Source organism: Carlito syrichta, unplaced genomic scaffold, assembly GCF_000164805.1.
Source record: "Carlito syrichta isolate Samal-C Ts95f unplaced genomic scaffold, Tarsius_syrichta-2.0.1 Scaffold309283, whole genome shotgun sequence".
Classification (NCBI taxonomy): domain Eukaryota; kingdom Metazoa; phylum Chordata; class Mammalia; order Primates; family Tarsiidae; genus Carlito; species Carlito syrichta.
In genome coordinates, this window is record NW_007253379.1 from 222,335 (window position 1) to 244,549 (window position 22,215).

Consider the following 22,215-nt stretch of genomic DNA (forward strand, 5'->3'; position numbering starts at 1 on the left):
GCAGGGGGTCGCCGCGGTCCTCCGGGGCCCCGCCGCTCAGCCGCGCTGACGCCCCATGACCCTTATCCGTCACCATAGCCCCCCGCCGGGGGCGGGGCTCCGCGGAAACAACGCGCTTCCCGATTGGCCGCCCGTCTCCATAGTCCCCAGCCAGGGGCGGGGCTCCGCGCAATAACCCGCCTTCTGGTTGGTCAGGTTCGGCGGACAGTTGAAGCGATGTCCTCCCAGGCGCGCGGGGGCCGGGCCCGGTTCTGGCCACTGCGCATGCTCCCCAGCTGGGCCCGGCTGAGGACGCGTGAAGGAAGTCGGGTGAAGGTGGGTGCTGGCCGGCAGGGGTTCCCAGGCGGTACTTTGTCCTCTCGGTCGGGGGTGCGCGCGGGCTGGTTCGAGGATCCCTCGGGCTGCCCAAAACGCGATCCTCCTGCTTGCAGGTCCCCGGCTGCCGGGACGCCCTGGGCTTGGGCCGCGCCGGCGACGCGCCGGACTCGGGACGCGGCCACCGCGCTACCCCAGTTGTGAGCCTTCGTGCATTCCGCAGATGTTTCCGAGCATACTGTGGGAACTCCACCGGGACACAGAGCAGTGACAGTCGGTATGCGCAGGTCCCCGCGGCGGCAGGTGGCCAGCTGCTCGGAGGCCCCCATCCTCCTCCCGCGGCGAGGCTTCAGCCGGGCGTCTGCACCTCGCCGCTCTGCCGGTGTGCACTGCAACCTCTCTTTTCTCCCTCGCCACTTGGGGGTTTCACAATTAGGCCTCGCTTTTTCTCCATCACAAGAGGACGGTCGTTGCACGTGTATGCATAGCCGAAGGACCTTTTACAAGGATATTTCCACAGTTTAATTCATTCTTACGTCCTTTCCCCAGAGCCTGGCTGTTGGACTTTTTCTGGTTTGCTTGTTTGTTTGTTTGTTTTTGAAGGAGCCTCATTGTTTGTGTGTAACAGTCGAAGTACTTGCGTGCACATGTCGCATCCATAAAATACATACTTTTAGGACCTTCATAAAAAGGTAGGAAGCGAGGTAGCTGTTTTATTGATGTAAAAGCAGATCCAGTGGCCTTCTGGATCCTTCTCCTCCCCCCTGGCTATGGTAAAAGTGGTTTAATATGTAATTTTTTACAAGGATAGTTGCAATTTAAAAGAATGCCAAGTGACGTGAGTTAAAATAAATGTTCGTCCCATAATGGAAGCCTATGGAGCAGCTCTAGGCAGGAAGACATTTCAATGGAAAGTTCTAATCAGGGCCAGGATGGTTGCTACTTTGCTTATTCACGATTGACATCAGGTAACATGACTGGTATATGGTGACCTTTGGTGACAAAGCCAGGTGAATAGAGATGTCTCAAGTAGCAAGTATTTGAGTGCCAGTAGAATGCATTACACAGTAGAAAGATCTTAAACAGGGTTTTCCTCCCTTTCTGTGGAAATGATTCCCCTGTACTATAAGAAGAACTAGGTTTAGTTTTAGAGGGGAAAAGTCGTGGGTATGGATAATGTATACAACTAATGCTGCTCGTGCTTTTTTTTTTTGTAATTTGGAGTCTCACTCTTGCCCAGGCTGGAATGCAGTGGAGTGGCAGACTCATGACCACTGCAGCCTCAACATGCTGGGCTCAGGCAATCCTTCTGTCTCAGCCTTCCAAGTAGCTGGAACTACAGGCATGTGCCACCATGCCTGGTTAATTTTTCTTGATTTATTGTAGAGATGAGGTCTCTCCAAGTTGTCCAGGCTGGTCTCGAACCCTTGGGCTCAGGTAATCCTCTCACCTCGGCTTCCCAAAGTACTGGGATTATAGATGTGAGCCACGGTGCCCAGCCTGCTCGTGCTTTCTTTAAGTGAGACTAGACATCCCTACATTAGAATAATGTATAAAGGGGCTAGACGTAGTAGCCCATGCCTAAAATCTCAACACTTGGGGAAGCCAAGGCAAGGAGGATGCCTTGAGGCCAGGAGTTCCACACCAGCTTGGGCAAGATAGCCAGACTCTGGCTTTACTAAAAATAAAAAAATTAGCTGGCCATGGTGGTGGACACCTGTAGGCCTCAGGAGGCTGAAGCAGGAGTATCACCTGAGCCCAGCAGTTTGAGGCTGCTGTGAGCTATGATCATGCACTACACCCCATATATAAATATATATATATAGAGAGAGAGAGAGAGGCAGAGGCTTCTGTATTCACATTAGGATCCGTACTTGTAAAGTCAGTAAATAGGCACATATATGTCAGTATGTTACTTTCTGAGAATCACCCCAGATTCCTTCCTCACCAAGTTGTAAACTTTTGTGCGATGTTCTGGCATGGAGATACTGGGAGCTTAAGTTTCTGTTGTCTCCTACTTATCTTCACACCTAGCCCCTGACTGCCTGGTTATTCTCCTGTCTCTTTGGGGTCCTCTCTTCCTGTGGACAGTCACAGATTCACCCTCCCTTTCTCCCACTACCCCCTCTGTTGTGCAGTTTTCTCCTTTTCCTTCCAACCCCTTCATTGGTCATCAGCTCACACCTTCTGCTGCTTCCTTACCTTGTGCTTTTGTTGACTCCTTGCAGTCTACTTACCTATTCCACCATGCCACTGGAGTGCTATCTCAAGGAGCTCAACTGACCATCTCCTCTGCATAGCCTGCTAAGTGCAGGTATGGGACAGTGAAAGGCTCGTTCTGTGTATGCCTTCCTGGTGCCACATTTAACATGCAGTTACACGTGGATAAAAAGGGGAAATCGTGATGCTATAGAAACACATACCAAGGATATCTAGTTTAATCTGGATACAGAGAAACTTTTCAGGGGAAGTGATGTTAGAGTGAAGCTCAAGAGAGTTTCTGAGGCCCCAGCCTTCCAGGGAAGAGTAGCAGGTTCAAAGACCTGGAGCTGAGAGCACTGTGTACTCACACTCTGAAATGGCCACACTCGTTTGTTTAATTTATTTAGATGCCCCCTGAAAACATGCTGTGTATTCCCCTCACACACTCTTAAAAGTTGATTTTTAATTTTTTAGCATAAATCTAAGTAATTACAAAAGAAGTACATTCTAATGAGTTATAAATGATATTTTGAAATATAGGTGATTACTTTCAGGTGCAGTGGCTCATGTCTGTAATCCCAGCACTTTGAGAGGCTGAGGTGAGGGGATTGCTTGAGCCCAGGAGTTTGAGACAAGCATGGGCAACATAACCAGACCTTGTTTCTACAAAAAATAAAAAAAGTTAGCTGGGTATGGTGGCAAGCACCTGTAGTCCCAACTACTCGGGACGCTGAGGTGGAAGGATCACCTGAGCCTAGGAGGTTGAGGCAGAGGTGAGTTGTGATCGTGCCACTGCACTCCAGCCTGGAGACCTTGACTCAAAAAAAAAAGGAGAAAGAAAGAAGTATAAGTGACTACAGAAGTCTTTAAATGGACCCAGTGGGTTATAAATACTATTGTGATTTAATATCCACTATCATTCATTTTAAAAATACTTAAGACTTGACCAGTTGGAAATTTTACATTGATCATTTTTCTCCTTGAACACATACTTTTATTCCACATCTACCACAGAATTCTATCTTAATGGAATATGCTTTTATGATTCAAAGTCTTTTATTGATCAGACTATATCATTAGGGTTCAAAGAGTGAAATTCTCTTCTGGATTGATCTATGATTATTGTTAGCGAAATGCAGTTTTAAAAATGCATCTCTTAATGGTGTCTTAATTAAAAGAAATTGTCAGATTATCCCTTGGCATCCTCAAGGTCATTATGCCTTTCTACCTCTGAGTAGCTCCATACAACATAGTAAGATTTGGATTATGGGGTGGGAAGAGCCTGGACTCCAAGAATCTTCTCAGGAATGTCTGTTTTAGGAAAGTTGAGCATCTGAAAACCGAATTCCTTAAAACTCTTGACCACATCTCTACCTTCTTAGTGATAGCCATGCCCAATTTTAAGATTGTTTTAAGAGAAATAACTGGGGCGAGGAAAGGAGACAAGGGTAGTGGGGATTGAGTCAGGAGAGCCAGGCAAGGACCAGGTGATGCAGGGTCTTATAAGATATGTAAAGGATTTTGGACTTTACCCCAAAAGAATGGGAAGCTACTAAGATTTTAAGGAGAGGATGACATGCTTACTTGATATTTTAAAGAGGTTGTTCAGGCCGGGCACTGTGGCTCAAGCCTGTGCTAGCACTTTGGAAGGCCGAGGCAAGAGGATTGCTTGAGCCCAGGAGTTAAAGACCAACCTGGGCAATTTGGCGAGACCTCATCTCTACAATAAATCAAAACACTTAGCCGGGCGTGGTAGTGCATGCCTGTAGTTCCGGCTACTTGGAAGGCTGAGGCAGAAAGATCGCCTGAGCCCAGCAGATCCAGGCTGCGGTGACCGAGAGCATGCCATTGCCCTCCAGGCTAGGTCACAGAGATACCCCAAGTCAAAAAAAATAATAAAAACAATGTCTAGAAAATTGTTGGAAAGATATACTGATGACAGTGGTTATATCCTAGGAGCAGGAGTAAGACCAGATGAAAGTCAACTGGACTTTCTGTATTGTGTCAACTATTTATAAAGAAATATTGATTGAACAAAGATGTATTCAGTTCCTGGAAAATACCTATACTGGGTGTCAGAGATCAAGACGGAGAACAAGGAAGGCCTGGGAGTGATCCTTATGGTCTCAATTGGGGAGTGGGAGCATGGGATTTACTTACCACACAAGGTGGCTCAGCCTGTAATCCTGCGCTTTGGGAGACTGAGGTGAGTGGATTGCCTGAGCCTGAGGGTTTAAGACCCGCCTGGGCAACTTGGCGAGACCTCATCTCTACAATAAATCAAAAAAAATTAGCCGAGCATGGTAGCGCACGCCTATAGTTCCAGCTACTTGGAAGGCTGAGGCGGAAGGATCGCCGGAGCCCAGCAGGTCGAGGCTGCGGTGGCCAGGAGCGGCCACTGCACTTCAGTCTGGGTGACAGTGTGAGACACCAACTCAAAAAAAAAAAAAAAAATGAATAGACCAGGCGCAGTGGCTCATGCCTATAGTCCCAGCACTTTGAGAGGCCAAAATGAGAGGACTGCCTGAGCCCACGGGTTTGAGACCAGCCTGGGCAAACTGGCGAAACCTTATCTCTACAATAAATCAAAAAATTAGCTGGCCATGGTGGCACGTGCCTATAGTTCCAGCTGCTTGGAAGGCTGACACAGAAGGAACATCTGAGCCCAGCAGGTTGAGGCTGCAGTGGTCATGAGCATGCCACTGCACTCCAGCCTGGGCAACAGAGTGAGATTCTGACTCAAAAAAAAAAAGAATAAAAGTGTTTTTTCTTTTTTGAGAAACTTACCCATGGCAGGTCTTTCTGCCATTAATCTTCCTTTTTCCTTCTTTTCTTCTCGCTAATAAACTATCTTAGAACTTTTTTAATGAGTAAAAAAGAAAAAGAAAAAAAGGGATGACCTTTGATAAGATAGCTACCAGGCATGATCCGCAGGAGTTTATTGATTGGCGGTGATAAAGGAGAAAGAAGAGGGCAGTGAAGAATGCCTGTCACATTGCAGGCTTGAGCAACTGGTAGAATTTGGTTTCATTCACTGGTGGAGAAGAAACAAGTTTTGTGAGGCATAGAACTTATTCTTTTCTACAAAATTAGATTTGGACATGGATCTTTATTTCGAATGAGAAAAATCACAGAAATCAGGAATTTTTAAAAGCTGGCATACTGGTGTTCAAAAAACAAAACTTCAGCACACTGGGTTTTGAAGATCTATTAATAATTCACGAATTAGGCAGCATCCCAGCCATAAAATAGAGGTAGCTCCAGGAGCTCAGAAGAGGAGTGGAGTTTGCAGGCTGAAAAGGACTGAAGAAACAGAACAAAAAAGCAGATGGGTCATTTCAAAGTCACTTTTCTTAAATGGTTAAAACTGAGAGGGCTTCTCTATCATGCTGGCTCAAGTAAATAGGATCCCTGCTTGGTTGCTGTGAACCTCCTGTTTGGGGAGAAATGAGCCCGTTTTAAAGCTTAGTTTGATTACATGGAATCTAGCACAAGTGACTGCGTTCCGGTTTGGTCTGGCCTGTTGGGCCTAGTGCTCAGTCCAGCCCATGACCTCCCATAGTTTTTATTTAGCACCACAAACAAAAATATTCAGAAAAATAGCATAATATTTTCTTATGTAACTATCATATATCTGAAATATAGTTTACCTTTTATTGGATTGTGAATAGCACTTGATCTTATTTTCTATACATAAACAGAATAGCTATTGTCATTCCACTACCATGGTAATGGAAATTTAGTTTTTATTACTGATTATTAAGATGTATAAAATATTCAACCTCACACTGACTCTAATACATACAGAATAAAGATCTGACTAGGATTTTTTTTTGGGGGGGCGTGAAGAACAGCTGTATCAAGTAGGACCTCAACAAAGACATTGTAAATTCATGTGGGAAACAGCAAGAAATCTTTGAAAAGGAAGATTACCAAGTATGGCAGATGGAAAGATACCCATGTAATATCTGGAACCAGTGACTATGTTAGGTTACATGGCAAAGGAGAATCTAGGGCACAGATGGAATTCAGGTTGCTAATCATCTGACCTTGAAATGGGCCTGAAGTAGTCAGTGGGTCCCAGAAGAGGGAGGCGCAACGTGGCAGAGTGATGCCATGTGAGGACTCGACTTGAGCTTGCTGGCTTTGAAGGTGAGGAAGGGGCTGCAGACACAGAATGAGGGCAGCCTTGAGAGCCTGGAAAAAGCAAGGATTCCAGGAGGAGCACAGCCTGTCTGGTACTTACACATAAGTGTTGTGAGACCCTCGGTGGGATTGGCCTCCAGAACTGTGAGATGATAAATGTGTATGATTTCAGCTTTTTTTTTTTTTTTTTTTTTGAGTTGGACTGACACTCCTTCGCCCAGGCTGGAGTGCAGTGGCGCACACGCTCACAGACACCCCAGCATCAACCTACTGGGCTCCGGCGATCCTTCCACCTTAGCCTTCCAAGTAGCGGAACTACAGACGTGCGCTACCACACCCAGCTATTTTTTTATTTTATTGTAGAGACAAGGTCTCACCAAGTTGCCCAGGCTAGTCTCGAACCTGCAGGCTCAGGCAATCCATTCGCCTCAGCCTCCCAAAGTACTGGGATGACAGGCTGAGCCACCGAGCCTGGCCTGATTTCAGCTTCTAAATGCGTGGCAATTTATTATATCACTAATAGAAAGTTAATACACTGAGTGTGAGGTTTTTCCAGGAGGTGTCAAAACATAGTGTAAAGCTATAAGAACAGTTTTTTGCTAGTGCCAAGTAGATGGATCAATGGAGCCAAATGGAAAGTTCAGACACCAACGGACTGTGTATGTGGATTTTGTGTTGTATTTTATTTTATTTTATGTTTTAGTCAAGGTTTCCCTCTATCATCCAGGCTGGAGTACAGTGATGTGATTACAGCTCACCACAGCCTCGACTTCCTGGGCTCAGGCAATCCTTCAGCCACCACCACAAATTTAATAAAGTGAAAAGGCAAAAATGTCTCAGTAATATTGTAAAAATGTTTACCTTGGACTACTAAAAGGGTTCTGGGGAGTTTGAGGGGGGTTCAGGGTTCACACTTCAAAAAAATACTACCCTCGACAGATCATGGCCCATCCGGTGGGGTCAGCTTCCCCCCAAAGCACAAGGCTCTGTTGGGAGGGGTGGCTGATTTTGTGAACGTCTGAGCGATCCACAGCGGAGCAGGGCACTGGACCATCAAACGTTCACAACGTAAGTGCACAGGAAGACAACTGGCAAAGTGCGCAGCTGTAACTTCTGGATAAGCAGGTTAGCGAGGGAGGCTTTCACACTTCATTTGATATTCAAAACAGAGTATTGTTTAAACCCTTAGAACAAGAATGTCTTGTTTCTTTTGTACAAAATAGAAAAATAAAAAGCAGGAATGGGAACTGACCAGAGAGGCAGAGTACTGGGCACAATTTAGAGAAGTCGTTCGTGGAGAGACAGAAGGTATTCTAGTTCAAGATCTTTCCATTATTTCAGAGAAACACAAGTTTCCCTTTGCTTCTAAGGGTGCTACTTTCAGATCGGCACCATCAGTTACCACTTAGGGTGGTCAGTTTACAATACAGCTGGTTAGGTTACAGCTTCCCTTAATTACACCCTAGGCTAGAATTTCTGTAGGTTCACTTTGGGTGTTCCCCAAGGCCCCAGCAACATGCTGAGGTCATACCTCTTATTAATAGTCCGTCTGACAAAATGGAACTCACGTGAAGCAGTGGGATGCAACTAAAGAAAAACCTCTGGGGTGTGGAATGTCGTTTTTACTTGAAGGAAAAACCATCAGATATTGACTAGTGATTCTGGCAGGCATTTTCTCAAAAATGAGTAGATTCGCCGGGTGCGCTGACTCACATCTGTAATCCCAGCACTTTGGGAGTCAGAGGCAAGAGGATTGCCTGAGCCCAGGGGTTCAAGACCAGCCTGGGCAACTTGACTAGACCTAGTCTCTACAATAAGTCAAAAAATTAGCTGGGTGTGGTGGCGCATGTCTGTGGTTCCAGCTACTTGGAAGGTTGAGGCAGAAGGATCACCTGAACCCAGAAGGTCAAGGCTGCGGTGGCCATTAGTGTGCCACTGCACTCCAGCCTGGATGGCAGAGTAAGACTGACTCAAAAAAAAAAAGAAGAAGAAATTCTATCACTTCAAAGAAAACAGCATGTAATATTGCCAATAATAAAATTTGAGCTAAATTCAAATTTTGGAAAATGTATATTGCTCCATGAGCTTAACACCTTTTTTTTCTTTTTAAAGAGTCTCGTCTCACTCTGTCACCCAGGAGTGTAGTGACATCATCGTAGCTCATTGCAGCCTCAAACGCTTGGGCTGAAGTCATTCTCCTACCTCAACCTCTGGAGTAACTGGGTCTACAGGAGCACACGATGATGTGTCAATTTTTAAATTTTTTTGTAGAGACGAGGTCTTGCTATGTTGCCAAGGCTGGTCTCAACCTCTGACCTTAAGCAATCCTCCTGCCTTGGCCTCCCAAAGTGTTGGAATTACAGGCATGAGTCTCTACACCCCACCTTTTTCCCAATTCTTGAAGACGTTTTGATGAGATCTGTGGCAGTAGTAACCATTGTGATTTTTCATTATTGTTTGATGAACTGTGTCAGCATTTGGAAGACCTGCATAACTCAGTGAACCAATATTTTGTAAATAATCAAGGCGTTGTGCTTAAAAATTATGCTTGGGCAGATGGCTCCTTCAAAGTACAAGATATACCAAGAAAATAACAGTTCCTGAGTTTTAATGTAATATAAAAGAATAGTCACATTATCTGGAAAAGGCTATAAAAATATTCCTTTCCTCTCTTTTTCTTTCTTTCTTTTTTATTTTTGAGTCAGATTCTCACTCTGTCACCCAGGCTGGAGTGCGGTGGCATGCTCACAACTACCGCAGCCTTGATCTGCTGCACTCAGATGATCCTTCTGCCTCAGCCTTCCAAGTAGCTAGAACCACAGGCGTGTGCCACCACGTTCAACTAATTTTTTGATTTGTTGTAGAGACAAGGTCTCGCCAAGTTGCTCAAGCTGGTCTTGAACTCATGGACTCAGGTTATCCTCTCCCTTATCCTCCCAAAGTGCTGGCTTCCTTCTCTCTTTTTCTAATTACATATCTGTATAAGGCCAGATGGTGTTTATATACTTCAACCAAAAAATATCAAGGCAACACATTGAATACACAAGCAGATATGTGAATCCACCTGTATTCTATTAAGCCAGATATTAAAGAGAGCTGCACAAAATTCTAAAACAGTGTCACTCTTCTTACCAAATTGTTGTTTTTGAAAATATCATTTTTAAGTAAAAATATTTTAACACAAAATGGGTTTATTACCATTATTTTTAAAAATAGTAAATGTTATGATATGGGAAGTCAATTTTAGAAGAAAGCTGACATCCAGAATGGAGAGCAAAAAAATAGGAAGGCAAGAAGCCTTGATGAGATCTTTAAGCTGTTGAATCAAACCAGCCATCAAACCCACTCTGTCTCTCAACCATCTAGGTATATGAGTGTAGAGGCACAGGGGAAACTTCCCCTTTGCCCTCTGAAGGTTCACTGAGGGCAAATTTAAAAGGCAAATTAATTTGAGAAAAGGCATATGAATTTATTAATGTGTACTCAAAGCAGGGAGGGATCACAGAGTGATTACCACAAACTCCCAATGCGTCGCAGAATCTTATACGCCAACCATCTTGAAGTTACAAATAGAATGGAGCCTTAGAGCACAACCAAAAGCAGGTCATGATGATAAATCAGGGTATGATGGCAAGCCAGGTTGTGGGAAGGAGAGAAGAGGAGGCTTGGGTAGCAAAGGTGGTCTTATTACGTAAATGAAACCTCAGGGAGAATGGATGGTAAAAAAAAAAAAAAAATTCAGACCCTTAAGAATATCAGACTCTTGGGTTTATCTTTCCTAGATCTAGACAAGGGGGATATGGAACATCAGTACAGATTCCCTACAGATGCACATCTTCCCCACAAATGATAACTTTGCAGGGAGGGTGACTTCTTTTTTTTTTGGTTCTCTGAGCAGCCATCTCAAAACATGTCAAGGACAAATATTTCAGGGTAAAATATTTGTATTTCCTTCATGAGCAAACAAATCTCTACTAGTAGAAGTTTAAGTTGTGTTATTCTTTCTTCTATTATCTACTCAATTATCCATGCCAGGAACTTGGAGATTATTCTATAAGTTTCCCTATTCCTCACCTCTCTTCTGCTGGTATCCATTCAGGCACTTGGTCATTCATTCGTTCAGTAACTACTGAGTGCTGATTAGATATCAGGCCCTGTTCTAGAATCTGGTAATTCAGCTGTCAACAAGGCAGATAAGGTCTCTGTTTTAGTGGAACTTAAGCATCAGTGGTGATGTAGCCAAGCCTATATTATTAAAAATCATAAAATGTTTGCTTATTTTCTTTTCTCTTTGTCCTTTTTTTTTTTTTCTCTTTGCACAATCGTTTACATGTAATTATTTTGGTAAAGGGTAGTTCTAATAATTGATTATCTTCATATTCTAACCACCAGGAGCTGCCTGTTAGATTAATGAACTTGTTTTCCTTTTAAAGAACAATGATTTTTAGGTCATAAAGATCTCCTATGATCCTTACGCCTTGCAGACCTCCAGTACAGCATCCAGAAGTTTGACTGACTGGGAATGCAAGTAGCTTTGATCACCAGGAATCTCACCTTTCTCATGCCTACCTTACTCATAAAAGCCTCCAGTTATGTTCAAAGACAGGTCAGGTTTGAGTTTGCCCTCTCCCACTCACCATACTTTGACCACATTGAATAAACCTTTTTTTGCTCCTAAGTGCTGATACATTCGTGTTTGGCTTTCTGAGCATCAGGGATTTAAACCTAACTTCTGGTTTTCACAACAGTGAGAGACAGATATTAAATAAAAGCACACAAGCTGTAAGGGCAAACAATAGGGTGATGTCACATATTTGTTGTAGCACTATTCACAATAGCAAAAACATGGAACAACCATGTTTCCCATCGAAGCTGGACTGGATTAAAAAAAAATGTAGTACATATACACAATGGAATACTATGCAGTCATAAAGAAGGACAAACATGGACTTCACAGCAACTTGGATGGATTTAGAGTCTGTCATCTTCAGTGATCTATCACAGAAACAAAGAACAGAGTATCATATGTTCTCACTCATAAGCGATCCTTGAACAATTATCATGTTACTTTAAGAAAGGGATTGGCAGTTGAGGGAAACTGCCAGGGAAAGGAGGGGCACACCTCATCAACAAGGGTACCTGCATAATGAACATTTGTATACCTAACCCTAAATTGTACCCACATCTTTAAAAGAAAAAGAAAAAAAATAGGGTGATGTGACAGAGTTGTGGAGTGACACCTTTTTTTTCGAGTCAGAGTCTCACTGTCACCCAGGCTGGAGTACAGTGGCACACTCACTGGCCACCGCAAACTCCACCTGCTGGGCTCAGGCGATCCTTCCGCCTCAGCCTTTCAAGTAGCTGGAAACACAGGTATGTGCCACCACACCCGGCTAGCTTTTTGATTTATTGTAGAGACGAGATCTTGCCAAGTTGCCCAGACTGGTCTCGAACTCTGGATTCAGGCAGTCCTCTCACCTCAGCCTCCTAAAGTGCTGGGATTACAGTGAGAGCCACCACGCCCGGTCGAGTGCCACCTTTAAATTGTGAGGTCTGGAAATGCTTCTCTGTAGGGGGGACATTTAAGTTAACATCAATGATGAGGAGAAGCTGGATGGGCAAAGACCTAAGAAGAGAGCCTTTAGGGCTAAGGTTCTGCAGCGGGAGGGAGTTCAATAAGCAGCAGTTTTCATCTACCAGGGTCTAAAAACCTCATAGTCACTCTTGACTCTTCCCTTTCCCATCCTATAGCCAGGCCGACTGTAAATTCTATTGGTTTCACCATCAAAACACATCCGGAATCCATCCCATCACCACCTTGAGATGCTGAGGACTAAACTCTGGCCTTTTTTCTCTTGCTCAAATTCCTAACTAAGGGTCCTGGGGAGTCACACCCTACAAACCATAAAGTCTCATTTATGAAACTTTACAATTTTAACTTATTTACTACAAATGGGTTTTTTTTTTCCTTTTTAAGAATGGATGTTAAATTTTATTAAATGTTTTTTCTACGAGTAGAATTGATAGGGTTTGAAGGTTTTTGTTAGATTCATATAATCCTACTACCCTTGCATTCTAGGTGTTTGTTTGGTTTTTTTTTGTTTTTGTTTTTTTTGAGTTGGAGTCTCACTCTGTCACCCAGACTGGAGTGCAGTGGCCGCTCCCGGCCACCGCAGCCTCGACCCGCTGGGCTCCGGCGATCCTTCCGCCTCAGCCTTCCGAGTAGCCAGAATTACAGGCATGCGCTACCATGCCTGGCTGATTTTTTGATTTATTGTCGAGATGAGGTCTCGCCAAGTTGTCCAGGCGGGTCTCAAACCCGCGGGCTCAGGCAATCCACTCACCTTGGCCTCTCAAAGTGCTGGGATTACAGGCTGAGCCACCGAGCCCAGCTTTTTTTTTTTTTCTTTTTCTTTTTAAGACAGGGTCTCACTGTCACCCTGGCTGGAATGCAGTGATGCAATCATAGCTAGCTCAAGTGATCCTCCTGCCTCAGCCTCCTGAGTAGCTGTGACTATAGGTGCTTGTCACTGGACTCAGCTCATTCAGTCTCAGCTTTTGGGAGGGGGGAGTTGTGGGGTTTTGGGGGTTTTTTTTGAGTTGGAGGTCTCACTCTGTTGCCCGGGCTGAAGTACAGTGGCACAATCACAGCTCACCACAACCTTGACCTCCTGGGATATACAAATGGTTTTTTTCAATTAGCTCTATTTAATTATTTTCTTTCTTTCTCTTTTTCTTTCTTTTCTTTTTTTTTTTCTTTTTTTCTTTTTTTGAGTCTGAGTCTCGCTCTGTTGTCCAGGCTGGAGTACAGTGGCTCACTCACAGCCACTGCAGCCTCGACCTGCTGGGCTCAGGCGATCCTTCCGCCTCAGCCTTTCAAGTAGCTGGAACTATAGGCGTGTGCCACAACACCCAGCTAATTTTTTTTTTTTCATTTATTGTAGAGATGAGGTCTCACTAAATTGCCCAGGTTGGTCTCGAACTCATGGGCTCAAGCAATCCTCTCACCTCAGCCTCCCAAAGTGCTGGGATTATAGGTGTGAGCCACCACACCCAACCTATATTTTCCAGCCTGAGTGGCCTAGCATCACATAACAGATAAAGAAGAACATAAAAATTATTTTACCCCAAAATATGTTCCTTTGACATGTTTTGAAATCACCCTTCATAACTGTCTCTTGGGGAAATTTGTATCTGCAGAGAATCTTTTTCCCTAGAGTCTCATCATTTAAGACATTTGCCTGAATTGTACCCCACATCTTTATAATAATAATTTAAAAAGACATTTGCCACCTGCTGAATTCTGCTACTTAGAGCCCTCATCTACATAACAAGAAAGAGATCCCATAACCCCCTTAATCTTAACTCAAGCATTTTTTTCTACTGATTTCAAATATTTTAGAGCTTGAATCTTTGGACCAATTGCTAATCAAAAAATCTTTGAATCTTTGTAAGCATCACCTGCAGATGTCCTGCCTTTCTCGGCTGAACCAATGTAAACCTCACATGTTTTGACTTATATTCTTGCCTGTAAATTTCCATGATCCTAAAAGGTATAAAACCAAACTGTAACCCAGCCACCTTGGCCGCATGTTTTCAGGACCTATGGGATTGTGCCATAGGCCATGGTCACTTATATTTGGCTGAGAATAAACTTCTTTAAATATACTTTGGCAAAACTATAATTTTTTATTTTATTTACTTATTTATTTGGTGGGGAGGGTCAGAATCTCACTTTATTGCCCTGGCTGAAGTGCAGTGGCACACTCATGGCTACCACAACCTCGACCTGCTGGGCTCAGGCAATCCTGCTTCAACTCTCCAAGTAATTGGAACCACAGGCACCCACCACCATGCCAGGTTAATTATTATTATTTTTTTTTTTTTATTGTAGAGGTTAGGTCTCACCAGGTTGCCCAGGTTGGTCTCAAATCCCTGAGCTCAGGCAGTCCTCTCACCTCCACTTCCCAAAGTGCTGGGATTATAGGCATGAGCCACTGTGTCCAGTTGAACTAAATTTTTTTCTCTGTCATCATTCCTTTTTTTGTCATCAGAGCTCATGCTCATCTGAGGCACTGGCATCACTCACCTATACAACTGTCATTGCCTCCTAATTCATTTTTCGGTGTCCACCACTCTCCTCCACCTCACTCATTATATCCCCCTCACAGCAGCTGTTCAGGGTTGAGTGGTACCCTCTCCCAAAATTCATATGGTAGAGTTCTAACCCCCCACTACATTAGCATGTGACTTTCTTTGGATATAGCATTTCTGTAGAGGTAACCAAGTTAAAATGAGATCGTTAGAATGGGCCCTGATTCCTTCTAAGAAGGGGCCATTTGGACACAGACATTCATAGGAAGAAGCTGGCTATCCACAAGCCAAAGAGAGTGACCTGACATAGATCTTTCCCCCTGTAGGAGGGTTTACATTTTTCCCCTGAATGATCAATAATTTGAGTGTAGACTAGGTGCCGTGGCTCACACATATAATCCCAACGCTTTGGGAGGCTGAGGTGGGCTGATTGCTTGAGCCCAGGAGATCGAGACCAGCCTGAGCAACATAGCAAGACCTCATCTCTGCAAAAAAATTTTAAAAATTAGCTGGGTGGGGTGGCACATGCCCGTAGTCCCAGTTACTCAGGAGGCTGAGGTGGAAGGATCATCTGAACCTAGAAGGTTGAGGCTGCCATGAGCCATGACCACTGTGATCCTGCCACTGTACTTCAGCCTGAGTGACAGAATGAGACCCCAACTCAAAATAATAATAATAATAATAATTTGAGTCTATAAACAAACTGATACTAGAAAGATTACCAGGAAAAAAGGCATACAAATTTATTAACACACACTGGAGTCATACAAAATATGAGAAATTCAAGTGGCCAGGTGATTGATACTTTTATATCATCTTGAGATTGCAAAAAGAATGGAGACTTGGATCATGGCAAAACAGGAGGGAGGGAGAGAAGAGGAGACACGGCTAGCAAAGGCAGTCTTGTTATGCAGATGGACCACAGGGAGCACTCCTCTGAGAGAATAGGTGGTAACCAGTGGTAAACGTGTCATGTCTCTGTCAGACCTGTAAATGAGTCAGATTCTCAATTATTCTTTCCTAGATCCTGACAAGGGGGTCTTCAGAGAAAGCCCGCAAACATCTGTTTTTTACTTCACTCTGTTTTCTCTGCAGATGCAAATCTCCTGCACAAAAGACAACTTTGTGGGACTGTTACTGTGTTTGCAGGGCCCCTGAACAGCCATCTTGAAATATGCCAAAGAAGTCTATTCTGGGGTGAAATATACTTGGTTTCCTTTACCGCTCAACTCTCAGAAGGAACCAACCCTGTTGACAGCTTGTTTTCAAGCTCTCAGCCCCCAGCACTAAGAGACAATAAATGTCTGCTATTTAGGCCACCCTGCGTGCAGTGCTGTGTTACGGCAGCCCTAGCAAACGTTTATCACTCCTCTGCTCAGAATACTCCAATCTCGGAATAAAATGCAAGTTAAGTCCCATCTGTGGTCTGCAAGGCTGTGCTGTAAGCCACCTCCCTGAACTCAGTACGTGGTTCGGCTGGGACTCTCTGTGCTTGACCTGACTCACAGTACTAACCAACTTTAATGTGCTTTACTCTGTCAACCTACGAGGAAAAAACTGAGGTGAGCTTAATATAAGCGGGGAGTTTATTTGGGTCAAGCTTAAGGAGTACAACCTGGGACCATAGATCCACGTTGCCTTGAATATACAGTTTGATCAGCAGTATTTGCAAGTGGATTTTAAAGGCAAATTAGGGAGTGGGCTGATACTAAGTTGTCAGGAATTCTCATTGGTTCTCACCAAAAGCATTGATTAGTGATTAGCTATACATGGTTAAGCTATAGAGTGTGGGTCACAGTATCTGGTGAGACATTACTGGATTAATTTATAGCTATGAATACATTAGGTTAATTTATAGCCACAAGTATGTGGTAATAGCAAGAAGTGTCAAGAGCAGGGCGCACAGCATGACTGTGCATCATTCTAGTGTCTCTCTCAGCCTAATAATTAAAAGGACTCGCATTCCTCAGACGAAAGTTCTTTTCTCTCAACTCTGTTCCAGGAAATTCTTGTCCAGGAAGATAAGGGTACAAACCAGTAAATAACTTTGTTGTTTTCATCAAGAATCTCTTAAAATTCCTTGTATCTAAACAATCAACTGGTGCTAACCCCTTCTCGGCACACCAGGATGCTTCTCTGGGTAAACAGCCCTGTCAGGACAATAGGTCCAGCAGGTGTTTCTCACAGAGGTGCTTGTGCCTCAGACTCGCTCTAACTCTGATACAGAGACCTGCTAATGTCTGTCCACATTATCACAGCCCCTAGAGAAGGGCGTGGCAAGGGCTCAAGCGCTCCTGTACATTCCTGAACAATATTCCTGAGAGCTAATAAGAGGTGTGCTTTCCCTTATCTCCAATGCACTCCCAGTAAGTAGCTTCAGGGTGTTTTTCACTTCTCTGTAGTCTATGCCCAATCAACTGAAAAATGCAAATTCCCATTTACTCCCTTTTTCTGAATGGTCATAAGTTTGAATAATATAGTATCAATGTAATTGTAAACCTTGTGATTTGTATAACTTTTGCACCAATGTAATCATACGTTTTGTGATTTGTATAACTTTTGGGTAATGCATGATGTCTTCGGCCTTGTAAACTCCCTTTACTCTATGGCAAGCTTGATTGACACTTCTGCAAGCCCAACTGATAAAAGTTATGAGATACGGCCAGGTGCAGTGGCTTAGCCTATAATCCCAGCACTTTGGGAGGCCTAGGTTAGAGGATTGCCTGAGCCCATGGGTTCGAGACCAGCCTGGGCAACTTGGCGAGACCTCATCTCTACAATAAATCATAAAATTAGCTGGGCATGGTGGCGCGTGCCTGTAGTTCCAACTACTTGGAAGGCTGAGGCCAGCAGGGTGAGGTTGTTGTGGCCGGGAGCGTGCCACTGCACTCCAACTAAAAAAAAAGCAAAAAAAAAAAAAAGCTACGAGATACTTCTGGTACCTGGCACCAGGAAGTCTGAACTGAAAAATGTCACTATCAATAAATGCTACTGAAACTCAAGTTCTATACAATGCTCTGCAGGTCATGTGGCTAATGTATAGGTACTAACAACTCTGGACTTATAAAAGTGAACTGTAAAAGCCTGGAGGGTGAACAGAACCATTCTAGAAAGACCTTGAGTCTGGCTCTGCTCCCCGAATTCGAACTCAGAAATAAACTTCTTTCCACCAGCTCCCTGCCCCTTTGATTTATTGGTCTCTCCTTGCTCAGCTGTGCCTACCGCCATTTGCCCAATCCCAGTTCTACCTAAAACCACTCAAAGTCAGACCCACAACCGTAAAAACACCCTCTCTTGACACCCCACTTTTGCGACTCTCCTAAGACTATCTTAGTCGATGGCTTCCTTCCGGCAGTAAGGAATTAACTTGGCTTCTCTTTTTTTTTTTTTTTTTGAGTTGGAGTCTCACTCTGTCGTTCACGCTGTAGTACAGTGGCACTATCATGGCCATCACAGCCTCAACCTGCTGGGCTCAGGTGATCCTTCTGCCTCAGCCTTCCAAGTAGCTGGAACTACAGGCTTGTGCCACCACGCCTGGCTAAATTTTTGATTTATTGTAGAAATGAGGTCTTGCCAAGTTGCCCAAGCTGGTCTCAAACCCGTGGGCTCAGGCAATCCTCTCATCTCAGCCTCCCAAAGTGCTGGGATAATAGGCATGAGCCACCACACCCAGCCTAACTTGGCTTCTCTTGATCAACATCTTACTCTGCTAATTCTTGTGAAGATGCAATCCATCCTGACCTCCTGCTGTCCTTTCAGTGTATCGAGCAGAACAGACCCTGCCTGGATCCAGAATGTTCTTCTCTCAAATAAGAAGGGCATGCTTATCCTTCACTTTTTTCCCCAGTCTCTGTTCAACCTTGTGAGAAACTGTCTCTTATCATCTTAAGTGGCATATGGGCTCTTTGTGTTATGACTCACTAGCCTTTTAACAGATGTTCTAGTTTTACTCCAATATCCGCACTCACCTTCTTTTGTTTTATTTTATTTTTTACTATTTTATTGAGTTGGAGTCTCACTCTGTTGCCCAGGCTGGAGTGCAGGGGCATGCTCCTGGCCACCGCAGCCTCGACCTGCTGGGCTCCGGCAATCCTTCCGCCTCAGCCTTCCAGGTAGCTGGAACTACAGGCACATGCTACCAAGCCCGGCTAATTTTTGATTTATTGTAGAGATGAGGTCTCGCCAAGTTACCCGGGTGGGTTTCGAACCCGCAGACTCAGGTGATCCACTCACCTCGGCCTCCCAAAGTGGTGGGATTACAGGCAGAGCCACCAAGCCCGGCCTATTTTATTTTACTTTTTTGAGTTGGAGTTTCATTCTGTCACTCAGGCTGGAGTGCAGTGGCACACTCACGGCCACCATAGCCTCAACCTGCTGGACTCAGGTGATCTTCCACCTCAACCTTCCAAATAGTTGGAACCACAGTCACATGCCACCACGCCCGACTAATTTTTTGATTTATTGTAGCCATGAGGTCTCGCCAAGTTACTCAGGCTGGCCTCGAACCCGTGAGCTCAGGCAATCCTCTCACCTCAGCCTCCCAAAGTGCTGGGATTATAGGCGTGAGCCACCACACCCAGCCCCGGCTAATTTTTTATTTATTATAGACATGAGGTCTCGCCAAGTTGCCCAGGCTGGTCTCGAACCTGTAGGCTCAGGCAATCCCCTCACCTCGGCCTCCCAAGTGCTGGGATTACAGGCGTGAGCCACTGCGCCCAGCCTCACCTTCTTTTATAATCACCGAATCCCCAGTGTGCACCTAGGTACATGACTGCCTAAAATAAAGACTTTGCTTCCTGGTTTCTCCAGCAGCAGAAAGGTTTGACTTGCCAATCTGTTATAAAGGTAAGTGGTATATGTGGCGTGTGAGATGTGTTGTGTGTGCCCTCCTGTTTCTTGTTCGGTGTGTGTGTGTAATGGCTGGAGATTTAGCAGCCATATCGGCAGGCACACACAGCAAAACAATGGTATCCAAGGCATTTGAATCCCTGGCACAGCAGCATGGAGCATCACACCAACATGGGGCTTCCTAAGACTTTGTTTTGTTTTTGTAGAGATAGGGTCTCACTATGTTGCCCCTGTTGGTCTTGAACTCCTGGCCTCAAGTGATCCTCCTTCTTCATCCTCCCAAAGTGCTGAGATTACAAGCATGAGCCACTACACCCAGCCTACAGACTTCTTGAAAGTGAAAAAGAAGTAAACTTGCTTAAATTTGTTCTAGGTTTTTAGCTTTTGCAGCCAAGCCTAATCCTAATGAATATAATCCCTCTTCTTCTCCTTTATATTGTATTACATTCATTTTTAGTGACACAACACATATTTATTATCTGTCTCTCTCTCACTAGACCGTACACTTCTTTTTTGTTGTTGTTTGTTTGAGTTGGAGTTTCACTCTTGTTGCCCAGGCTGGAGTGCAGTGGCACGCTCACGGCCACCACAACCTCTACCTGCTGGGCTTAGGCGATCCTTCCGACTCAGCCTTCCAAGTAGCTGGGACTACAGATACACACCACCATATCCGGCTAGACTGTACACTTCTTGAGAGGAGGAATTTTATGTTGGTTTTGCTATATTTCTACAACACCTAGTAAATAATAGGAGAGCAATACAAACTTTTAAAATAATTTAAAAAGAAAATTTTTGCTTGCGGGGGCCATAACCATTGACTCCCTAAAAGTTCATTGAAAATTATTGACATGAGGCAGAAAAATTAATAGAAGAAAAGGTGTACAAGTTTATTTAACATGTATACATGAGAGCCTTCAGAATGAAGACCCAAATTTTCAATGAGTTACAGAAGCTTTTTTTATGTAGATTAGAAAATATGATTTATTTAAAAGTAAATTAGAGAGAGAGAGAAGTTTCACCTTCTAAGGTGGGGGAAGGGCCAAAGCCAGAAAGCATGGTGACAGCCACAGCTCAAAGAACACATGGCCACACCATAGCTTAGCAAGGCAAAGGCCAAGTGACAGAAGCTTATATACCATCTTGAGGTTTCAGAAAGAATGGGGGCTTGCATCCCAGTGGAACAGCTTATGGGAGCAGGAGCGGAGGCTTGGTTAGCTAAGGTGGTCATATTGTGTAGATGAAGCTTCCCTCAGAGAAAACAGATGGTAAATGTTTCTTTTCAGACTTGTAAAGGTGTCAGACTCTCAATTTCTCCCAGATCTAGGAAATGCATAGAAAGGGGAGGCCTGTCTGCATTAGTAATTATTCTCTACAGATGCAAATTTTCCCTCACTCAGTCTGTGAGCCCAGAGGCAGTCATTTCAAAATATGTCAAATAAATATATTTTGGGGGTAAAATATTTGGATTTCCTTAATGCTCCAGGAAGATGTGCCATCCTGGCACCCTGCCGCCACGTAGATACTGATAGGCTGCCTTCCCAATCCATTTCCCGTATTCTGGAAGTGCTCCTCAGAGGCATTGCTAAGTGAGATAGATCTACAGAACCAGGTTTGCCCTAGGAAATCCCTTCTTCCAGCCCCTGTGATTGGATCCAAGATAACCAGGTGTATAGAGCACCCTTAACATAAGTAGCTCCATCTTAGACAAAGACTCCAATTTACATGTTGAAAGGCCCCATGTCAACAGGGTCCAGATGCTGAGCCTCATCAATAAAGATGACATCCAACCCGATAAGGACATGACAAGCTGATGCCCTTCCACTATCAGTCCTCTGCAGACTTTGTGGCCATAAAAAGACAGGACTTCACCGGCTTACTGTGGCTGCCCATGAAAAGTCCCTGGCAATTTGCTGTTGGAAGTCCTGTCCCATCTACCACCAATGGGGCAGGGTAGCTAGTGCAGGTTTAGGCATAGATACATTTCCTGTGGGCAAGTTTTTTTAATTTATTTTTTGAGTTGACATCTCACTCTGTCACCTAGGCTGGAGTGCAGTGGCACACTCAAGGCTACTGCAGCCTCGACCTGCTGGGACCAGGTGATCCTTCCACCTCAGCTTTCCAAGTAACTGGAACTACAGGTGCACACCACCATGCTGGGCTAATGTTTTTGATTTGTTGTAAAGATGAGGTCTCCCCAAATTGCCCAGGCTGATCTGGAACCCCCAGACTTGCTGGAGACCAGCTCCAGCTGGGTTCAGGGTACCCTAAAGGTGGAGACGGCGTCGGCGATTGGGGGGAAGAAGAAAGAGAGAGAGAGAGAAAGAAAGAGACTGGATTTCAGTCTAGTGCAGAAGCGAATGTGTGTTATTGGGAATTACAACGGGTCTTTTATACACAAAGTCAGATGTGGGAGGGGCGTCCCCCACCCACCAGAAAACTTAATACATGAAAATTTAATCAATGATTGCCTTTAAACCCTTTTCATAAGATAATCTTAAGATCCCATAACAAAGGATAACCTAATCTGTGACTGACATATTCTATAAACCTTTTTCTTGTCCTAAGCTGATTGATTTATGCCAAGTTAAACAATTCTATAGAAGCTTAAGT